The 24,585-nt window shown below is 34.7% G+C and overlaps 1 long non-coding RNA gene across 1 annotated transcript; it reads left to right on the top strand.

Annotated features, from left to right (window-relative positions):
- The first annotated feature begins 16,315 nt into the window (after nt 1-16,315).
- LOC128293856 (uncharacterized) lies at nt 16,316-17,411 on the top strand. The gene is made up of 2 exons (XR_008283970.1): nt 16,316-16,359; nt 17,172-17,411. It is a non-coding gene; the product is annotated as an uncharacterized LOC128293856 (long non-coding RNA).
- Nucleotides 17,412-24,585: the final 7,174 nt, after the last annotated feature.

Below are 24,585 nucleotides of genomic sequence, written 5' to 3'. Positions count from 1 at the left end.
ATTATATATGTTAAACTTAGGCTCGACACATTTTTTTTAAACTACATATACCAAATCAAACTATGTATTTGACTTGGACTTGTTATTATGAAATGCAACTAATATGATTTGGTCTGGTTATAACTCAACAGCGTTGTATTATGCTAGACAATAGTTGGTGGCTTTATAACTATTTCAAGACTTGACAATTAATCCATCTTCTCTCTTCACATTCATCTTTTCCCTTCTTTCTTCCACCAAATTGCTTATCTTGTTTTCAAGTTGAGCATTTTACAACACGATCCTCATCAATCAGGTTTTTAGCAAGTCTTAAATTTTTCAATGAGAATAGAGCATAGATGTGCCACTACCACTTAATCTTCTATATAGCACATAGTTCATGTAACAGCTAACATAAAGTAAAGAGAACAATTTGGCACTTTAGCTTGTCAAAAGTAGGCAATTTGTAACGCCTCAATTTTCGGGAATCCTGTGAATGTTGGCATAGGTTTAATTATGTTAGTGGGCCTCTAGAAGGCCCAAGCTTAAGATAGAACCCGGTAATTTTAGTTAATTTTTGTTCCATAAGAAAAAGGGAGTGAAATTATGAAATAGGACCTATGTGAAAATGTTTGAAAATGCTATAGGCTAAATTGAAGTGGCCAAATAAATAGGAGTGCAAAATAGGAGGATTTGCATGACAAACCTCCCATTTTACATGAAGTGGCCAACCATCATGTTGTTGTAGACAAAATGTACACTTGATATCCATAATTTATGGTACAAATTGATATAAATTGATAATAGGTTAGGTAAATGTTCCATGATAATAGGTTAGGTAAATGTTCCATGATAATGGGTTAGGTAAATGTTTCATGATAATAGGTTAGGTAAATGTTTCATGATAATAGGTTAGGTAAATGTTCCATGATAATGGGTTAGGTAAATGTTTCATAATAATGGGTTAGGTAAATGTTTCATGATAGGAATTTCATGTCTTTTGTATTAAAGAATTAAATGGATGAAATATGAAGTTTTATTAAAAGAAAAAGGGGTGAAAAGAACAAAGTTTTGTCCATCTTTGTTCATCATAGCTGAAAGTTAGAGAAGAGAAATGAGAGGAGAAGGCTCTTGAGTATTTGGTCATTAGGAGGAGGAAAATTGAAGGTAAGTTCTTGGTACCTTGCTTCTATTTTGAGGTTCATGAGTTCTTCTTGATTCTACCTTAACTCTTGAAGTATATTTTGATTTTTGGTTGTGTTGTGAGCATTTGGTCATGAATTAAAATAAAGGAAATGGTTGTTGTTTCATGTTCTTTTGATGAAAATGGAAGATATGTGAAGTTGAGCCAAACAAATGAGCATGCATGTGCCTTAGATGCTAAAGGGAAATCGGCTAACATGTTGTGCTTTAAAATGATGAAATGGAGATTATGCTTAAGTAAAATCATAGATATGTGATGATTGATTGGTGATATACATGTTTAAATAACAAGCATGCAAGTTAGGTGTGAAAGAGTGATTTGGTAATAAATCTGCTTGAGACAGCAGCAGTAATGTGACTTTGGAAAATCACCATAAATTGTGGGAGATGAATTAGAAGCTGAATAAATTATGTAATTAAAGATTAATGAGTCTAGTTTCAAATGAAATAAACTAGAACATATTTTAAATTCTGTACAATGAGAAATTTGATTCGTAATGAAGAGTGGTCAGATTAGTCAAACAGTGAAACATGGGAAACTTTGAGAAAAATCTGGTATTTATTGGCTAAACCAAAAATTCTGAAAATTTTATGGATAGAAGATATATGAGTCTATTTTCAGGGAAAATTAACGGCACTTGATTTGGAGTTTCGTAGCTCCAGTTATAAATGATTTAGTGACTATTGCTCAGGAAGACAGCTTGTAGTGAAATTATGATTATGTGGTAAATATTGACAAAAATTTGTTAATGAGTTGCTTATTAATTTCTTATAAGCTCACTATGATCTGTAGGTGTGGTTGGCCGAATATTGTAAGGGGTTAATATGTAGTTTGTATTTGAATAGTTAGATTAACGTGTTAGTAATCCAATTGTAGGCGGTTCGTGTGTGGATCTCGTCAGCATATCGTCGGAAACAGGTGTGTAACAAACACCCTCTTTCTTAGTCTAGATCGGCAAAAGTCGAAAAGCTGAAATGCCAAAAACCGGTATTTTGTAGATTTGCGAGTGTGCGAATGCTCGTGAGGTAAATCGATTAATGTTTTTGGTAAGCTGCAATGTTTAGACTGCAAAGTGCATGATTTTTGCGCCCTCGATATTTTTGGGCTTAATGGGCCAAAATTGGAATGATGGGCCAACGGGCCCAATTCGATAAGAACCCTCGGTACGTGATTCTGTAGTACGTGAAAGGTAGGAATATGCATGAAAAACCCTAAAATAGATAAATTACTGAAATACCTTTAAAAGTGAAAATTTTATAGTTTTACCCCTAGGAGATAAATTACCAAATACCCCTGGGTTAAATTGACTTAAATGCATGTTTGATCGTTGTTATTTATCGCATGCCATGTTGTTATTATCGATGCATGGACCGGGATATTGACGGAGGAAGTACTGAAAGTGGCTTGTCCACGTCTCGGAGGCTTTGCCTCAATTTATCGTTAATCGAGCAAAGAAGGCAAGCAAGCTGTGGAGTGTTGGGTGGGTGGGTTGAGCTATTCCCACATGGAGTGTATGGCTGGTACGGTGGAGTGTAATGGTTGGTGGGTTGAGTAGTCTCCCAAATGGGCTTGCATATGTTTACCGATGTTGCATGTATTTTGAAATGGGCCTATGGGCCATACATTATCTCAATAAGGGCTAAGGCCCGCTTTATTGTAATCTGAAAAGGGCTCGCCCAAGACCACTATTACCCAAATGGGCTTGCATATGTTTACCGATGTTGCATGTATTTTGAAATGGGCCTATGGGCCATACTGTTATCTGAATAAGGGCTAAGGCCCGTTTATTGTAATCTGAAAAGGGCTCGCCCAAGACCATCATACTGAATGGGCTTAGGCCCAATAGGCTTGAGTGACTTGGGCTTTGAATGGGTTTTCCTTACACACCGAGTTTCCTAAACTTACCCTTTTATTTTCATCCACGCAGAAATCCCCAACCATAGTGGGCTTGGAGCCGTGAGGGAATTCGGAGTGGCCACCGCTCAAAGTTTGATTTTCTTCCGTGAATGGGACATCTTTTAATTACGTTTGAGGTTTTGGGCTTTTAAATGTAATAAGGCCGCTTATTTATTTTTGATGGTTTTATATGTTTTATTAAGATAGATAATATTTATTTTAACTATTGAAATTGGATAGCTTTAGTAGCGTTTTCAAAAACAACAGTTGATTTCAAAATAACACGAGAACAAGCAAAGCTTCCGCAATGAAAGTATTTTCCAAAATTAATCACTTTTCCTAAAAATGACTTAATCAAATCGGTTTCCTAGAAATATCCATAACGTTGAGGTGTGGCAATGGCGGTATGCATGTCTAGGATTGGATCCGAAGGGAGCTTGGTACTTAAGCAGTCCGATGGACTCACCACCTCTTTTCCGGTTTCCTACCTAGTGCACAGCTTCCATTCACTTTAATCCTTAATGAATTAATCTTTTGAACATCAAGTACGATTTTCTGGACTTTTAAGGGAAATTTTTTTTTTTTATGTTTTTGATGTGGCATGCCGGATCCGGTCATAACTTCTGGGCCGGGTTTGGGGTGCTACATTTAGTGGTATCAGAGCCTAGGTTGCAACAACTCGGCTGTGGAATGGGTTTACAAAAATAAAGATTTTTGAAAGCGAAAATTTTATAAAGAATGCGAAAAACTCGATTTCCAAAATTTAGATCTTCAGAAGGTGGCATTCCGAATCTCCGGCTCAAGTCTGTAAGTATTACTCTGAACTTTTCTGAATATTTTCCTGAATTATCTGTCTGTACTGAAACCCTATTAGGATACTCTAGATAGGATGATACTGAAACCATAGGAAAATCTGATAAGAAACTGAAACTATAGCTAAACTTCGATTCTGCGAAAACAAACTCTGAACTACTGTTTGATTCATAAAACATCTGTAATAAACACTGGAATATTAATTGATGCATAAAAATTCGTAATCAAGATAATACGATATGAGTACAAGAGGCCGTGGACGAAGCCGAGGAAGTGCTCAAGCGAGATCTTCGTCTTTGAGACAAATGCCTGCGGTGGATGCACCGGTACCACTGACAACAGAGGTAGAGTCTCATGACCGCGGTGCCGAGGATGATGCCCTGTCACAGGAAATGCTTCGTGTTCTGGAAAGGGTTGCCTGAGCAAGTTTAGACAACGAAATTTAGGGATCTATTTCTGAATGACTTCGGGACTAACAGAACGGAGATCTTTAAGGGCGTGTCTGGTATAGCCCCGAATGTGGCAGAAAATTGGTTGGAGGCCACGAATGCATTATGGACAACTTGGACCGCTCCGAGGAGATTGTGAGTGGGGTATCTGTACTAAGTCATTTGAGTCACTCGGTTAGGGTAGACAAACTGTATAGGGATGTACCCTTAGAAACTCAAGGTAAGATTTTCCCTGGAGATCTGATAGAGTTGCCGTTCGGAGAGTTTGATCTCATTTTGGGAATGGACTGGCTTGTTAAGCATAAAGCGACTCTGGATTGTGCTGTTAAACGAATGGTGTTAAGGACCACAAAGGATGAGGAGGTTATGGTGATAGGTGAGCGAAGGGATTATTTGTCCAATGTGGTGTCGGCATTAAGAGCCGAGAAGTGGATTCGGAAAGGTTGTGAGGCCTATTTGGCATTTGTAAGTCAGTCGGAAGAGGAGGGACTGAAAGTGGATAAGGTTAGGACCGTAAAGGAGTTCCAAGATATTTTTTGGAGGAGCTTCCAGGATTGCCTTCGAACCGAGAAGTTGAGTTTGGAATAGATTTGTTGCCTGGAACGGCACTCGTGTCCATCTCACCTTATAAGATGGCACCGAAGGAGTTAGTGGAGTTAAAGGCTCAAATTCAAGAGTTGTTGGATAGGGGCTTCATTAGGCCAAGCGTGTCTCCATGGGGAGCACCGGTGCTATTCGTGAAAAAGAAGGATGGTACGATGCAGATGTGCATTGATTATCTCCGCTTGAACAAACCGACGATTAAGAATAAGTATCCACCGCCAAGGATTGACGATCCGTCGACCACCTTAGAGGAGCTTCGTATTTTCCAAGATCGACCTTTGATCCGGATATCATCAGTTAAGGGTCAAGGAGGCAGATATCCATAAGACGACATTCAGGACTCGGTATGGTCATTATGAGTTTCTAGTTATGCCATTTGGACTAACAAACGCTCCTGCAGCGTTTATGGATCTGATAAATCGTGTGTTCCAACCATTTTTAGATCAGTTCGTAGTCGTCTTTATTGACGATATCCTGGTATATTCTGAAACTAAAACGAAACATGATGAGCATCTCCGTATAGTCTTTGTAAGTATTAAGGAGAAGGAACTCTTTGTGAAGTTCAACAAGTGTGAATTTTGGTTGAGGAGGTAACTTTCTTAGGACATGTGGTCTCTGCCGAGGGATTAAAGTGGACCCTCGAAAATTAAAGCGATTTTGGAATGGAAGCCGCCTAGGTCGAGGTCGAAATACGGAGTTTCCTAGGACCGGCAGGATACTACGTAAGGTTTGTAGAAGGTTTTTCTGTGATGGCAGCACCTTTGACAAAACTCATAAGGAAAGGAGTACCGTTTGTATGGACTAAGAAGCAGCAGGAAGCTTTTGAAAAGTTGAAGAAAGTTCATTCAAGCACTGAGTTGATTCAAATGAGTCCGGGAATGATTTTATCAGTACAAGTGACGCATCACACGTGGGTTTGGGCTGCGTGTTAATGCAAGAGGGTAAGGTGGTTGCATATGCATCACGATAGCTTAAGCCTCATGAGGGAAACTATTTGACTCATGATTTAGAGTTGGCGCAGTGATATTTGCACTTAAGATTTGGAGACATTACTTGTACGGAGAAAGGTGTATTATATACACCGACCATAAGAGTCTTAAGTATTTGTTGACTCGTAAGGAGCTGAACCTTAGGCAAAGGAGATGAATTGAGTTGCTTAAGAATTATGACTGTTCGATCGAGTATCACCTGTGCAAGGCTAATGTGGTAGCCGATGCTCTAAGTCGTAGAATCAGATTCGATCCGAGAGCAATGTTTGCTCGTCTGAGTCTATATGATGATGGAAGTCTGCTATGGTGAGTTGCAAGTGAGGCCAACCTGGGTGGATTAGATTAAGGAAAAACAGTTGAACGATGAGTCTTTGGTCGCTCGTTTTCAACAAGTTAAAGAAGGGGAAACTTTTAAGTTTGGGAGCCAAAAGAGACGATGCAACAAAGAATACCTCATCTGTTTGATTAGGTAAATTTCGAGGACGAAATTTCTTTAAGGAGGGTAGAGTTGTAACGCCTCAATTTTCGGGAATCCTGTGAATGTTGGCATAGGTTTAATTATGTTAGTGGGCCTCTAGAAGGCCCAAGCTTAAGATAGAACCCGGTAATTTTAGTTAATTTTTGTTCCATAAGAAAAAGGGAGTGAAATTATGAAATAGGACCTATGTGAAAATGTTTGAAAATGCTATAGGCTAAATTGAAGTGGCCAAATAAATAGGAGTGCAAAATAGAAGGATTTGCATGACAAACCTCCCATTTTACATGAAGTGGCCAACCATCATGTTGTTGTAGACAAAATGTACACTTGATATCCATAATTTATGGTACAAATTGATATAAATTGATAATAGGTTAGGTAAATGTTCCATGATAATAGGTTAGGTAAATGTTCCATGATAATGGGTTAGGTAAATGTTTCATGATAATAGGTTAGGTAAATGTTTCATGATAATAGGTTAGGTAAATGTTCCATGATAATGGGTTAGGTAAATGTTTCATAATAATGGGTTAGGTAAATGTTTCTGTAATGGCCTAAATTCAAGGTTATCGGAACAATGGTTTCGTAACCATAGATCCGATTTAAAGAGAAATTTATTTCAATATTTTTGCTTGAAAATTTATATGATAGGAAAATCGTATGAAAATATTAATAGGAAAATTTTATCGATTTAGTGATTAGTTAGAAAAAGAAATTATTAAAGAAATTGGGTAAAATAAGGTATCGGGACCTCTATCTCGTAAAACCGAGTCGAAAATAATTTTATAAATATTTATGAAATGTTATTAATGTGGTATTAAAATTTCGTTAGGAAATTTTAATGTTTGGGTAGTCAATTAAATGAAAAGGACTGAATTGTGATAGGTGTAAAAGTTGCTAGAGTGATTAAATAGCTTATTAGTCTAATGAGAAAGGATTTAAAAGGTAATTAGACCCAAAAGTTATTTGGGCTGGCCGGCAAGGGTATGCAATCAGCAGAAAAATTGATAAATTAAGGGTAAAATTGGAATATTGCAAAATTAACTAAATAAAACTAGGACTAAATAGGAAATATCTAGATTTCTCTTCATTTCTCTTCAATTCCAGCAGCTAAAAACGCCATAGGAAGGTTCTCTAAGCTGGTATTTCATAATTTTTGCACCAAGTGAGTTAATCCTTGCCTTTTTCTTGTAATTTTTGTGTTTCTAAGACTTTTACAACTAGATCCTACTATTAAATTCATTAGTTTTTGATTTCATGGATGAAATTTAAAGTCACCATGGTTGAGTTCTGTAAGTTTATGATGAAATAGAAAGAAATTAAAGCTTTAATTTGTTTATGAGATGATTTTATTAGGCAATTTCAATGGAAATTGATTTTTGGGACCTAATTGTGAAAATGTTTGGAATTAAAGTCTATTGCTGAAATTCTGATTCCTAAAGGTTGTAAAATAGTTTAAGGTGATAGAATAAAATGTTAATTGAGAAAAATCAGCTCAATTGAGAGGCTAATTGAGTAGGGACGAAATTATCATTTATTAAAAGCTTAGGGGAAAAATGGTAATAAACAGCTTGCACTAAAACAGTTTGGACAGCAGCAGTAGACTAACTTTGAAAAATCACCAAAAATTTTAGGAATCGAATTAGGAGATGAACAAAATATGTAATTAAAGCTTATTGAGTCTAGTTTCTCATAGAAGAAATATTGTAAGCAATGGATTTGTAAATTTTGAGATATAATGAATTTTGTGAGACAAGGTCAGAATGAATTCGGGTTCCCCTGTTCTGACTTTGATAAATTATAAAAAATTGAATAAAAATAATTATGGACTTAAATTTATATGTCTAGAATTCTGAATGAGTCTATTTTTAATAGAAACAAACAAGAACATCATTTGAATTCTGTATAAAGAGATAATTTAATTTTAGTGAAGAAGGGTCAGAACTGTTAGACAACAGAACAGGGGTGACTTTGAAGAATAAACTGTACTGATTGGCTAAACCAAAAATTCTGAAAATTTTATGGTAAAAATATATATGAGTATAGTTTCAGGGAAAATTAATGGATCTTAATTTCGTGTTCCATAGCTCAAGTTATAAATAATTTAGTGACTATGACTCAAGTAGACAGCTTTGAATGAACTATAAATAATAGTTGAATTATAGAGAATGTTGCATATGAACATGAAATGTATTAAATTGATAATTAAATTTATTTATTTAGATCCAGAAGATTCAAATACGAAGCTAGATCGAGGAAAGAAAAAAGTTCGGGATTAATAGATTTTTTTACTGTTTACAAACAAGTATCAAGGTAAGTTCGTGTAACTTGAATTATATTCTTAAATGCTTGAGATTGTATGTTATTGATGTGAATATGATTTGAATGTTCATTATATGGAAATTTATGAAACATTGATATATTTGATAAAATGGGAAGAAATCCTGTTTGAATGAAAGGAAAATTCGATGGATCTCTGAAAAGGAATTGATGGTAAAAAGGATCTAGCCCGGACGGGTGATCCTATCTGATATAGCCCTCGAAGAATATGTGTAAAATGGATTTAGCCCGGACGGTAATCCGAATTAGGTTCAATTTAGCCCGACTGTAATTCAGTCCAAGCTCATTAGAGTAATTGTCGTTCTGGGATTTAGCCTGACCGGTAATCCCGCTGCAAGGTTGAAGTTCACGGGAGTGTGCTCTCTGAAATGGAAATGTGCACACATGAATATGAATTGACGGACCCGGAATTGTACACTAAAAGTGTACCTCAAAAAATCCATCGAAATTCCGATAAATTCAACGGGATAAATATGAAAAATAATAAGGGAATGAAAATCATGGTATTGATGAGTACATCAATCATGGTATATATATATATTATTGATACATGGAAATTATTGTACTAACTTGAATGTTGAGTTTCGCATGTTAGGGTAATAATGTATTGAATGGATATATGAATGTTTATTATATTGTATTGAAAATATTAGGTAAGTATAATTCTTGTTACATGAGCTTACTAAGCACAAAGTGCTTACCCGCTTCCTTTTCCCTGCTTTTGTAGTGTTAAGAGCTCAGAGGTCGATTTGGTCTGGAGACACATCACATCGTCAACCTCGTGGATTTCGTATATAAAGAAACTTTATTTTGGAAATCAATGGCATGTATAAGCTAACAAAGTAAATGTTAACGTGAAATGAATGTAAAGTTAGCCATTAGTATGGTTAACAAACCCAGTTATAGATATGTGATGACGTTATTTTATATAAATGCATGAATCTATCATAAAAATATGTTGAATTGATTTGGTTGATGTGGATTGGTCTCGATTTAATATTACAGGAAGGTTAGATATTTATAAAAGGGCTATATTGAATATAAAAAAAAAATTAATTCAGAACTCCAGTAATGCCTCGCACCTATTCCTAGTAATGAATACGGGTAGGGTATTACATTTATTGGTATCGAGCTACGGTTTAGCGGTTTCAGACCGATGTAGCAAATACGGGATTAGCTATACATACCATTTAAATTATTATTGATAGTGTGATATCTCCCACCATTTAAAATGTGTTTTCTTATAGTAATGTCATCCGACCGAGCTCAATCTGAGGAAGTGGGAGTCATGCTCCGCTTCAAGACAAAGAGAAGAAACTAGCGATAGAAGGCCCGAGACAGAGGGTCGAGGGAGGAGGCAAAATAGCCTTCTTTCATATGATGAATGAATGGTTTAATCAATACTTAAGAACTAACCTCAGTAGTGCAAAGAAGTTCAAGCTTCCCTCCCGCTCCTTCACCGCCTCGAGATCCCACAAGGTACAGTCTTGAATCTGTCGAAAAGGGAAAGCTCCAAGAGATAAAATTCAAAAATATGGGGTAAGAATTTCGAGCAAGCAGCTTGATGATGATTCGAACGGGCTGAATTCGGTTAGAAAATACTACTCGGGTTCGGAAGAATTATCTTGTACACCGTAAGAATGTCCGAAATGTGCCGTCTCAATCGCTAAAAGATACACTTACCATTGGTGGAATACTAAAGCTTCAGTTGTTCCGAAGAAGAAATTACATGGGAATTCTTTCGCATCGAGTTCGAAAAAAATATATCACCAGAGGTTTCTTGACCGTAAAAGAAAAGAATTTCTTGAGCTAAAACAGGCAATAGATCAAGATTCGAATATGAAAGAGAATTTGTTCGATTGAGTAAATATGCTCGAGAATGGGTACAATGAAGTGAAATGTGCAAACGATTCAAGAAGGGTTGAATGAAGACATTAAGTTATTGATCGAATTCTTGAAATTCGAGAGTTTGCTACATTGGCGAGAGAGCTTATAAAGCGTAAGAATTGAGCAAAGAAAAGAAACAGCTGAGAGGAAGCTCAAATTTTAGTAAAAGACCGATGGGAAAATCCCGCTTTTCGCTTTCAAAGAAATTGAAGAAATATCGGATCGTTCTACTTCAGCCATTGGGTATTCGGGCAAAGAACGAGGTTCTCAACGCATTAATCCAAGGCCTTCTACTCCATCAGTGACTAGTGTTGGCAGTGTTGGCACTCCTAAACCGAGATGCCAGTCCTGTAATAAAGCTCATTTTGGTGAATGTCGATTTAAGAGTGGGGCTTGTTACCGATGTGGTTCTTTTGACCATTTCCTCGAGATTGTCCGAAAGGGTTGAAAAGAAGTTGAACATATATCGAAGCCGAGTAATCTAGTTTCGAGGGCGACCACCTCGACCATCCCAGTAATGTCGTGGTAGTCGAGGAGCTACAAAAGTTACTATAGGTAGGCACGAGGTACAGTACTGCTAGGACATATGCCATTCGTGCGGAGAAGATGCTTCACAGACCGATGTTATTATCGGTACATTTTCTTTACTTGATATCGATATTATCGCATTGATTGATCCCGGTTCTACGCATTCATATATATGTGTTAAACTTGCAATTGTTAAAAATTTATCTGTTGAACCTCATCGAATTTGTAGTTAAAGTCTCAAACCCCTGGGCGATCTGTGTTAGTGGATAAAATTTGTAAAAATTGTCCACTGATGGTAAGAGGTTATTGTTTCCCGGTTGATTTGATGTTACCGCCATTTGATGAATTTGACGTGATATTGGGTATGGATTGGTTAACCCAGCATGATGCGGTAGTAAATTGTAAACAAAAATATATTGTGTTAAAATGTCAGAATGGTGAGTTGCTCCGGGTGAAATCTGATCAAACAGAGGGGTTATCTGATATGATTTCAGTAATGGCAGCACAGAGGTATGTCAAAAAGGGGTATGATGCTTACTTGGCTTATGTACTCGACACCAAGGTATCTGAGTCAAAGATACAGCCAGCAGTTCCAGTGGTATGTGAATTTTCTGATGTGTTTCGAGAAGAATTACCAGGATTGCCACCAGAAAGAGAAGTGGAATTTTCTATAGATTTGATTCCGGGAACTACTCCGATCTCCATAGCTCGCATCGGATGGCTCCTATAGAATTAAAAGAGTTAAAGACACAATTGCAAGAGCTTGTTGATGGGGTTTTGTCCGACCGGTCATTCACCTTGGGGTGCTCCGGTTCATTTGTGAAAAAGAAAGATGGGTCTTTGAGATTGTGTATCGACTACCGCACTTAATAAAGTAACCATAAAGAATAAGTACCAATTACGCGGATTGATGATTTATTTGATCACCGAAAGGTGCTACTATGTTTTCAAAGATTGATCTTCGATCGGTTATTATCGATTCACGGGTAAAGGAGTCGATGTGCCAAAAACAACCTTTAGAACCGTGTACGGCACTATGAGTTTCTAGTTATGCCGTTTGGGCTAACTAATGCACTGCGCAGATTCATGGATTTGATGAACCGGATATTTAGACCGTACTTAGACAGATTTGTAGTAGTATTCATTGATGATATTTTAGTTTATTCTCGGGATGAAGAAGAACATGCGAACATTTGAGAATTGTGTTGCAAATTCTACGAGAGAAGCGGCTTTATGCTAAATTCAAGAAATGTGAATTTTGGCTTCGAGAAGTGAGTTTTCTTGGACACATTGTATCTGCCAAGGCATCGTGGTAGATCCAAGTAAAATCTCACTATTGTCAATTGAGTCCACCAAGAATGTATCCGAAGTTAGAAGTTTCTTTGGGTTTAGCTGGTTATTATCGGAGATTTGTACAGGATTCTCTATGATAGCTTCTCCAATGACTCGATTATTGCGTAAAGATGTAAAGTTCAAGTGGATGATGAATGTCAACAAAGTTTCAACCGATTGAAAGACCTATTAACGAAAGCACTCAGATTAGTGCAAACTGAACCGTAAGGAATTTGTTATTTACAAGTGATGCCTCATTAAATGGTTTAGGTTGTGTTTTGATGCAAGAAGGTAAAGTAATAGCCTATGCTTCAAGACAACTTAAACCACATGAAAGAAATTACCCAAAGACATGATCTTGAATTAGTCGCTATTGTATTTATACCAAGATATGGCGGCATTACTTATACGGTGAGAAATGTCATATTTATACCGATCATAAAAGCTTGAAATATTTGATGACACGAAAGATTTGAATTTGAGACAATGCAGTGGCTTGAACCGATAAAGGACTATGATTTGATTATTGATTACCATCCGGTAAGGCTAATGTTGTAGCTGATGCTTTGAGCGAAAATCTCTGTTTGCTTTACAAGCTATGAATACCGGTTATCATTGATGATGATGGTTCAATCCTAGCTGAATTGAGAGCTAAACCGACATTTTACAGCAAATATGTGAAGCTCGGAAGAATGATGAGAAGTTACAGTTAAACGGGCACAGGTGTGAGTCGTAATGATTCGAATTTCGATTGGTTCGATGATTGTTTATTATTCGAGGTAGGGTATGTGTACCTCGAATTGAGCTCATACTAAGATTCTACGCGAGGCCCACAGTAGTACTATGTCCGTACATCCGGGAGTAATAAAATGTATAATGATCTCAAAAAGATGTACTTGGTGGTCGGAATGAAACGTGATATCTCCGAGTTTGTATCAAGGTGTTTAATATGTCAACAAGTTAAAGTGAACATCGGTACCTTCGGGTTGCTTGTGCAATTACTATACCGGAATGGAAATGGGAAAGAATCACTATGGATTTTGTATCGGGCTACCTTTGTCTCCGAGGAAAAAGATACTATTTGGGTGATTGTAGACCGATTGACAAAGTCACTCACTTTATTCCAAAGACGTATGGATTATTCTTTAGATAAACTAGTTGAACTGTATATATCCGAGATTGTCGGGTTACATGGAGTGCTGTCTCCATTATATCGATAGAGATCCCCAATTTACGCCTCGTTTCGGGACAAATTGCAAGAAGCCTTGGGTACTCGGTTGTATTTCAAGATCTTGCATTTCATCCTCGCATGATGGTCAATCTGAGCGTGTAATTCAAGTATTGGAAGATATGCTTCGATGTTGTATACTAGAGTTTGAAGGTAATTGGGAGAGGTATCTACCTTTGATTGAATTTGCTTACAATAACAATTATCAGTCTAGATTTAAAATGGCTCCGTATGAAGCTTTGTATGGTAGAAAATGTAGAACACCGTTATATTGGACAGAGCTCAGTGAAAGGAAGATACATGGGGTTGATTTGATTCGGGAAACAGAAGAAAAAGTAAAGGTTATTCGAGATAGTCTAAAAGCAGCTTCCGATCATCAAAAATCATATGCCGACCTTAAGCGAAAAGAGATTAAATTTCAAGTCGGTGACAAGGTATTTCTGAAAGTGTCTCCTTGGAAAAAAGTTCTTCGATTCGGTCGAAAGGGTAAATTGAGTCCAAGATTTATCGGGCCCTATGAAATCATAGAAAGAATTGGATCGGTCGCTTATCGATTGGCATTACCACCGGAACTTGATAGAATCCATAATGTTTTTCATGTATCTATGTTACGACGATATCGATCGGATCCTTCACATGTTATTTCTCCAATGAGTAGAGATTCAACCGGATATGACTTACAAAGAAGAACCGGTCAAGATATTGGCACGGAGACAAAAGAGCTTAGAAATAAAAAGATAAATTTGGTGAAAGTATTGTGGCAAAAGCACGGATTGAGGAAGCAACATGGGAACCGGAGGAGGCAATGAGGAAACAATACCCAAACCTCTTTATCGGTAAGATTTTCGAGGACGAAAATCCTTAAAAGGGGGAGAGTTGTAATGGCCTAAATTAAGGTTATCGGAACAATGGTTTCAGTAACCATAGATCCGATTTAAAGAGAAATTTATTTCAATATTTTTGCTTGAAAATTTATATGATAGGAAAATCGTATGAAAATATTAATAGGAAAATTTTATCGATTTAGTGATTAGTTAGAAAAAGAAATTATTAAAAAAATTGGGTAAAATGAGGTATCGGGACCTCTATCTCGTAAAACCGAGTCGAAAATAATTTTATAAATATTTATGAAATGTTATTAATGTGGTATTAAAATTTCGTTAGGAAATTTTAATGTTTGGGTAGTCAATTAAATGAAAAGGACTGAATTGTAATAGGTGTAAAAGTTGCTAGAGTGATTAAATAGCTTATTAGTCTAATGAGAAAGGATTTAAAAGGTAATTAGACCCAAAAGTTATTTGGGCTGGCCGGCAAGGGTATGCAATCAGCAGAAAAATTGATAAATTAAGGGTAAAATTGGAATATTGCAAAATTAACTAAATAAAACTAGGACTAAATAGGAAATATCTAGATTTCTCTTCATTTCTCTTCAATTCCAGCAGCTAAAAACGCCATAGGAGGGTTCTCTAAGCTGGTATTTCATAATTTTTGCACCAAGTGAGTCAATCCTTGCCTTTTTCTTGTAATTTTTGTGTTTCTAAGACTTTTACAACTAGATCCTACTATTAAATTCATTAGTTTTTGATTTCATGGATGAAATTTAAAGTCACCATGGTTGAGTTCTGTAAGTTTATGATGAAATAGAAAGAAATTAAAGCTTTAATTTGTTTATGAGATGATTTTATTAGGCAATTTCAATGGAAATTGATTTTGGGACCTAATTGTGAAAATGTTTGGAATTAAAGTCTATTGCTGAAATTCTGATTCCTAAAGGTTGTAAACTAGTTTAAGGTGATAGAATAAAATGTTAATTGAGAAAAATCAGCTCAATTGAGAGGCTAATTGAGTAGGGACGAAATTATCATTTATTAAAAGCTTAGGAGAAAATGGTAATAAACAGCTTGCACTAAAACAGTTTGGACAGCAGCAGTAGACTAACTTTGAAAATCACCAAAAATTGTAGGAATCGAATTAAAAGATGAAAAAATATGTAATTAAAGCTTATTGAGTCTAGTTTCTCATAGAAGAAATATTGTAAGCAATGGATTTGTAAATTTTGAGATATAATGAATTTTGTGAGACAAGGTCAGAATGAATTGGGTTCCCCTGTTCGACTTTGATAAATTATAAAAATTGAAAAAATAATTAGGGACTTAAATTTATATGTATAGAATTCTGAATGAGTCTATTTTAATAGAAACAAACAAGAACATCATTTGAATTCTGTATAAAGAGATAATTTAATTTTAGTGAAGAAGGGTCGAACTGTTAGACAACAGAACAGGGTGACTTTGAAGAATAAACTGTACTGATTGGCTAAACCAAAAATTCTGAAAATTTTATGGTAAAAATATATATGAGTCTAGTTTCAGGAAAAATTAACGGATCTTAATTTCGAGTTCCGTAGCTCAAGTTATAAATAATTTAGTGACTATGACTCAAGTAGACAGCTTTGAATGAACTATAAATAATAGTTGAATTATAGAGAATGTTGCATATGAACATGAAATGTATTAAATTGATAATTAAATTTATTTATTTAGATCCAGAAGATTCAAATACGAAGCTAGATCGAGGAAAGAAAAAAGTTCGGGATTAATAGATTTTTTTACTGTTTACAAACAAGTATCAAGGTAAGTTCGTGTAACTTGAATTATATTCTTAAATGCTTGAGATTGTATGTTATTGATGTGAATATGATTTGAATGTTCATTATATGGAAATTTATGAAACATTGATATATTTGATAAAATGGGAAGAAATCTGTTTGAATGAAAGGAAAATTCGATGGATCTCGAAAAGGAATTGACGGTAAAAGGATCTAGCCAGACGGGTGATCCTCTCCGATATAGCCCTCCAAGAATATGTGTAAATGGATTTAGCCGGACGGGTAATCCAATTAGGGTCTGAATTTAGCCTGGATTGGTAATTCAGGTCCAAGCTCATTAGAGTAATTGTCGTTGCAGGGGATTTAGCCTGGACTGGTAATCCCGACAATACTCTATGAGTTTATATTGCAGGGGATTTAGCCTGGACTGGTAATCCCGCTGCAAGGTTGAAGTTCACGGGAGTGTGCTCTCTGAAATGGAAATGTGCACACATGAATATGAATTGACGGACCCGGAATTGTACACTAAAAGTGTACCTCAGAAAATCCATCGAAATTCCGATAAATTCAACGGGATAAATATGAAAAATAATAAGGGAATGAAAATCATGGTATTGATGAGTACATCAATCATGGTATATATATATATTATTGATACATGGAAATTATTGTACTAACTTGAATGTTGAGTTTGTGCATGTTAGGGTAATAATGCATTGAATGGATATATGAATGTTTATTATATTGTATTGAAAATATTAGGTAAGTATAATTCTTGTTACATGAGCTTACTAAGCACAAAGTGCTTACCCCGTTTCCTTTTTCCCTGTTTTGTAGTGTTAAGAGCTCGGAGGTCAGATTTGGTCGGAGACACATCACACTGTCAACCTCAGGATTTCGGTATATAAAGAAACTTTATTTTGGAAATCAATGGCATGTATAAGCTAACAAAGTAAATGTTAACGTGAAATGAATGTAAAGTTAGCCATTAGTATGGTTAACAAACCTGGTTATAGATATGTGATGACGTTATTTTATATAAATGCATGAATCTATCATAAAAATATGTTGAATTGATTTGGTTGATGTGGATTGGTCTCGATTTAATATTACAGGGAAGGTTAGATATTTATAAAAGGGCTATATTGAATATAAAAAAAAAAATTAATTCGTAAACTCCGGTAATGCCTCGTACCCTATTCCGGCAATGAATACGGGTAGGGGTATTACAGTTTCATGATAAGAATTTCATGTCTTTTGTATTAAAGAATTAAATGGATGAAATATGAAGTTTTATTAAAAGAAAAAGGGGTGAAAAGAACAAAGTTTTGTCCATCTTTGTTCATCATAGCTGAAAGTTAGAGAAGAGAAATGAGAGGAGAAGGCTCTTGAGTATTTGGTCATTAGGAGGAGGAAAATTGAAGGTAAGTTCTTAGTACCTTGCTTCTATTTTAAGGTTCATGAGTTCTTCTTGATTCTACCTTAACTCTTGAAGTATATTTTGATTTTTGGTTGTGTTGTGAGCATTTGGTCATGAATTAAAATGAAGGAAATGGTTGTTGTTTCATGTTCTTTTGATGAAAAATGGAAGATATGTGAAGTTGAGCCAAACAAATGAGCATGCATGTGCCTTAGATGCTAATGGGAAATCGGCTAACATGTTGTGCTTTAAAATGATGAAATGGAGATTATGCTTAAGTAAAATCATAGATATGTGATGATTGATTGGTGATATACATGTTTAAATAACAAGCATGCAAGTTAGGTGTGAAAGAGTGATTTGGTAATAAATCTGCTTGAGACAGCAGCAGTAATGTGACTTTGGAAAATTACTATAAATTGTGGGAGATGAATTAGAAGCTGAATAAATTATGTAATTAAAGATTAATGAGTCTAGTTTCAAATGAAATAAACTAGAACATATTTTAAATTCTGTACAAAGAGAAATTTGATTCGTAATGAAGAGTGGTCAGATTAGTCAAACTGTGAAACATGGGAAACTTTGAGAAAAATCTGGTATTTATTGGCTAAACCAAAAATTCTGAAAATTTTATGGATAGAAGATATATGAGTCTATTTTCAGGGAAAATTAACGGAACTTGATTTGGAGTTTCGTAGCTCCAGTTATAAATGATTTAGTGACTGTTGCTCAGGAAGACAGCTTGCAGTGAAATTATGATTATGTGGTAAACATTGACAAAAATTTGTTAATGAGTTGCTTATTAATTTCTTATAAGCTCACTATGATCTGTAGGTGTGGTTGGCCGAATATTGTAAGGGGTTAATATGTAGTTTGTATTTGAATAGTTAGATTAACGTGTTAGTAATCCAATTGTAGGCAGTTCGTGTGTGGATCTCACAAGATATCGTCGGAAATGTGTGTAACTAACACCCTCTTTCTTAGTCTAGATCGGCAAAAGTCGAAAAGTCGAAATGCCGAAAACCGGTATTTTGTAGATTTGCGAAAAGTGCGAATGCTCGTGAGGTAAATCGATTAATGTTTTTGGTAAGCTGCAATGTTTAGACGCAAAGTGCATGATTTTTGCGCCTCGATATTTTTGGGCTTAATGGGCCAAAATTGGAATGATGGGCCAACTGCCCAATTCGATAAGAACCCTCGATGCGTGATTCTCGTAGTACGTGAAAGGTAGGAATATGCATGAAAAACCCTAAAATAGATAAATTACTGAAATACCTTTAAAAGTGAAAATTTTATAGTTTTACCCTAGGAGATAAATTACCAAATACCCCTAGGGTTAAATTGACTTAAATGCATGTTTGATCGTTGTTATTTATCGCATGCCATATTGTTATTATCGATGCATGGACCGGGATATTGACGGAGGAAGTACTGAAAGTGGCTTGTCCACGATCGGAGGCTTTGCCTCAATTTATCGATATAATCGAGCAAAGAAGGTCAAGAATCGTGGAGTGTTGGGTGGGTGGGTTGAGCTATTCCCCACATGGAGTGTATGGCTGGTACGGTGGAGTGTAGTGGTTGGTGGGTTGAGTAGTCTCCCAAATGGGCTTGCATATGTTTACTTGATGTTGAATGTATTTTGAAATGGGCCTATGGGCCATATCATTATCTGAATAAGGGGCTAAGGCCCGCTTTATTGTAATCTGAAAAGGGCTCTAGCCCAAGATCACTATTACCCAAATGGGCTTGCATATGTTTACTGATGTTGCATGTATTTTGAAATGGGCCTATGGGCCATATCATTATCTGAATAAGGGCTAAGGCCCGGTTATTGTAATCTGAAAAGGGCTCAGGCCAGACCACCATTATTACTGAATGGGCTTAGGCCCAATAGGCTTGAGCCGACTTGGGCTTTGAATGGGTTTTCCTTACACACCGAGTTTCCCTAAACTCACCCCTTTTATTTTCATCCACGCAGAAATCCCCAACCATAGTGGGCTTGGAGTCGTGAGGGAATTCGAGTGGCCACCCGCTCAAAGTTTGATTTTCTTCCGTGAATGGACATCCTTTTAATTACGTTTGAGGTTTTAGGCTTTTAAATGTAATAAGGCCGCTTATTTATTTTTGATGGTTTTTATATGTTTTATTAAGATAGATAATATTTATTTTAACTGTTGAAATTGGATAGCTTTAGGGCGCGTTTTCAAAAACAACAGTTGATTTCAAAATAACACGAGAACAAGCAAAGCTTCCGCAATGAAAGTATTTTCCAAAATTAATCACTTTTCCTAAAAATGACTTAATCAAATCGGTTTCCTAGAAATATCCATAACGTTGAGGTGTGGCAATGGCGGTATGCATGTCTAGGATTGGATCCGAAGGGAGCTTGGTACTTAAGCAGTCCGATGGACTCACCACCTCTTTTCCGGTTTCCTACCTGGTGCACAGCTTCCATTCACTTTAATCCTTAATGAATTAATCTTTTGAACATCAAGTACGATTTTCTGGACTTAGAATGGAAATTTTTTTTTTTACTTTTTTGATGTGGCATGCCGGATCTGGCCATAATTTCTGGGCCGGGTTTGGGGTGCTACACAATTCCAATTGCGATCACAACATTACATAGACTATCTATTCACCATAGTCTTCCCAGATGTGTTCCAATGAAAACAAAGAATGCCAAATGGATGCAACTAAAACTGAAATCATAGGACAAAAAGGAAACAATATCAAATATTTACAAGTAAGAGTGTATAGTAATAATAGGCTCTATCATAAATGTCTTCTGCTAGAGATATATAGTTAACAACATAAACCAAATTCAGATGATCCAATACTAAAATAGTCTATAAGATCCAACAGACCTTTTCAATAAGGATTTAAGCTTCTCAAAAGTAACAAAATACTTTTTTTCCAGCAAACTTCAAGCAATAGTAGCTTGAGTGCTTAAATTCAAAGTCTATTCTGAACTTCCTAAAAGTTCTTAAGTAAATTAAACAGAAAACACAAACAAAATAATTCCAGAAAGAGACTCATTTTATTTCAGCAATCAAGTATCTTGCCTTAAGCAATCACTATAAGGATCTTATCACAAAGGGGTCAATTAAACACAATACAATGGTTAAACTACACCAATGTCCACCATCCATATAACTTATTTTTTTGGAAGAAGTTTTGAACTGATGATTAAAAGATTTATAGGGACTGCAAAAGAACAATAAAGTTCCCTACATGGCAATGGATAACTGCGGATAATAACTCATGATCTAAAATCTGTCAAAAATGCCTTCATATAACCTAGAATATGCTAAATAGCTATGATGGAACAAGATTGTGATATCAAGTTACAGAATATATATAAGCATTATCGAGTGTTAAAGATTTCAAGCAAAGATATTAACTCCATTTTCCTGGCTTATAAAGACAAATAGAAAACTATGGAACTGTACAAGCATCTAGTTGACTATCATGATAATCACATATTATGCTGCCATCATCTTGTATACCATCAAGATGAATGGTTGCTTGTGGTAAAATATTTTAAAAACGTTTTAACTTATTTAAGAGAAAAGGAAAAATAGTTATCCAAACCGAAGTGAACATGGTTCAGTTACATTAGTGTAGATTTTGGTAAGATCTTCCAAGATGTTGCTTGTATATGGGCAAAAAAAAGTAATCAAAGCATTTACAATCAATATCCGAAAAAGTCTATATTCATTACTAATTTCGATGGGCAGGTAAAATTTTTACCTGATTTAGATGCATGTAACAGACAAATTGGAACTGCTATTGATGAGCTAAAATATTTGATGAACTACATCATCAATTTGCCATTCGGATCTGTTATCCAAAATTATAAGAATTTCAATATGACGTCTAAACTGTTATATTTTCTTACCTAACTTGATTCTTAAATCTTGTAAGTTGATTGCATCTTTCATATATTTATTTTGAAGTTCGATTCTTAATTTTTTTGTTAACTTATTTGCCTATGTCCAAATGGATAGGAAACCCGTAAGTCACGAGTTTTTACTGGATGCTTCCCTTAGTCGGAGATAAATTCTATTTTATTGTAAATTTGGATCATCTCCTGAAGCGTAAAGTGATAAAACAAAAACGACTTCAGGATTACCTACATAAGATGTTTTTTTTACGGATGAATTGGTTAAGTATTGCTCTAATGTTTATCGTCATTACAACGAAACAATTGCTTGCAAAAAATCACAAGTAAGATTTCAATATTTTTTATTATGATATTCTATTTACTTTTACTTAAATTATTTATTTTATAGATGGGCATCATTAACATCGAGAGTGAGTTGAATAGGTTACTACCACTTTTGTATGTTCAATTATTTGAAACTTTAGTCAGATATGCAAAATCGGCTAAAACCAAGTAAGGAATATATAAAATCATATAATCATTGTAATTTTATTTTTATAATTCATATTTTATTTTAATGTTTTGATATAGGGTCCCACTTCTTTTGGAATAAATTATTTCTAAAATTATATGAACATTTTATTCATTTTTTGTGACAACGATTCAAAAGTAAAAAGTAATGTCAATTTTGTTATATATTCTCAATGTTTTTGCTTTTAGGCACTATTTATCATTTCCAACGATGGTCTTTAAATGTGATCTGATTATGCTGTATCTTTTCAATTCCAATGTTTAGCATGTTCTCGGTTATATGATCTAGCCTAATTTTTATTTTTGGTTTGCAACAATTATGATAGAACCAGATTGTGATATTAAGGTACAGAATACATATACATATTATGTAGTGTTAAAGATTTTAAGCAAAGAAATTAGCTCCACTTTCCTGCCTTATAAAGACAAAGAGGAAGCTTTGAAAACGTACAAATAGCTAGTTGAGCATCATGACAATCACATATTGTGCTGCCATCATCTTGTATACTATTAAGATAAATGGTTGCTTGCAGCAGAATGTTTTGAAAACGTTCTAACTTATTTTAGAGAAAAGATGAAGAAATGGGAAAATAATTATTTAAACCGAAGTAAGCAAACGTGGTTCAGTTACATTAAAGAAGATTTCTTTAAGATTTTCCAAGGTGTTGCTTGTATATGGGCTAAAAAAGTATTTACACGCAATATCCAAAAAAGTCTATATTCATTACTAATTTCGATGGGCAGGTAAAATCTTTATCCTACTCAACTCATATCAATGTTAATGATATCAATCTATAAAATAAACAATTTAAGTAAAAGTTAATAACAAATGTAAATAGAATATTGTTACATGCATCTTGGAATGTAACAAATAATTGAACAAATATAGTGTAAAGACTTGCTACTTAAATTTTTTTTTTTACTTTTTTTTATAGATTGACATCATTAATAGCAACTCTCATTTGTCTGTTACATGTATCTAAATCGAGTAAAAAATTTACCTGCTCATTAAAATTAGTAATGAATATTGACTTTCCCGGATATAGCGTTTAAATACTTTATTGACCTATATACAAATAACATCCTAAAAGATCTTACAAAAAACTTTTCTACTGTAACTTAACAACATATGCTCACCTCAGTTTAAATAACTATTTTCCCACTTCATCTTTTCTCTAAAAGAAGTTGGAACTTTTTTTAAACATTCTACTACAAACAATCATTCATCTTGATGGTATACAAGATGATGGCAGCACAATATGTGATCGTCATGATGCTCAACTAGCTATTTGTACGTTTCCAAAACTTCCTCTTTGTCTTTATAAAGCAGAAAGTGGAGCTAATTTTTTTAATTGAAATCTTTAACACTCCATAATACGTATACGTATCCCATACCTTGATATCTCAATCTGATTCCACTATAATTGTTGCAAACCAAAAATAAAAATTAAACTAGATCATATAATTATGTATTAAATATTGGAATTGAAAAGATGCAGCATAGTTTGAACACATTTAAAAACCAACGTGGAAAAGATAAACAAAGTCTAAAAGCAAAAATATTGAGAATATATAACAAAATTGACATTACTTTTTACTATTGATTCATTGTAACAAAAATAATAAACTATTCATATATTCTTAGAAATAATTGATTTAAAAAGTGGGAATCTATATCAAAAGATTAAAATAATAGTATTCATTTAATACGAATTACAAAAACAAATTTACAATGATTATATAATTTTACATATTCCTTATCTGGTTTTAGCCAATTTTGCATATCTGATTAAAGCTTCAAATAATTGAACATACAAAAGTGGAAATACCCTACTCAACTCACTCTCGATGTTAATGATGTCCATCTATAAAATAAACAATTTAAGTAAAAGTAAATAGAATATCATAATAAAAAATATTGAAATCTTGTGATTTTTTGCAAGCAATTTTTTCGTTGTAATGGCGGTGAACATTAGAGCAATACTTAAACCAATTTACCCGTCAAAAACATCTTATGTAGGTAACCCTCAAACCGCTTTTGTTTAATTGCTTTACGCTTCAGGAGGTGATCCAGATTTACAATAAAACGAAACTTATCTCCAAACTAAAGGAGCATCCAGTAAAAACTTGTGACTCACGTGTTTCCTATCCGTTAGGATATAGGCAAATAAGTCAACAAAAAAATTATGAAATTAATGAAGTAGAACATTTGAATTATTGAATTTTAAAATAAATATATGAAAGATGTAATTAACTTACAAGATTTGAAAATCGAGCTTCGTAAGAAAAGATAATAGTTCAGACGTCATATTGAAATTCTTATAATTTCGAATAACAGATGAATAGCAAATTAATGATGTAGTTCATTAAATATTTTAGCTTATCAATAGCAACTCCAATTTGTCTGTTACATGCAT

The sequence above is a fragment of the Gossypium arboreum genome, chromosome 6 (genome assembly GCF_025698485.1).
Source record: "Gossypium arboreum isolate Shixiya-1 chromosome 6, ASM2569848v2, whole genome shotgun sequence".
In the NCBI taxonomy this organism is placed as follows: domain Eukaryota; kingdom Viridiplantae; phylum Streptophyta; class Magnoliopsida; order Malvales; family Malvaceae; genus Gossypium; species Gossypium arboreum.
The sequence above is the reverse complement of the archived record's forward strand: the minus strand, read 5'-3'. Positions and strand labels throughout refer to the sequence as shown.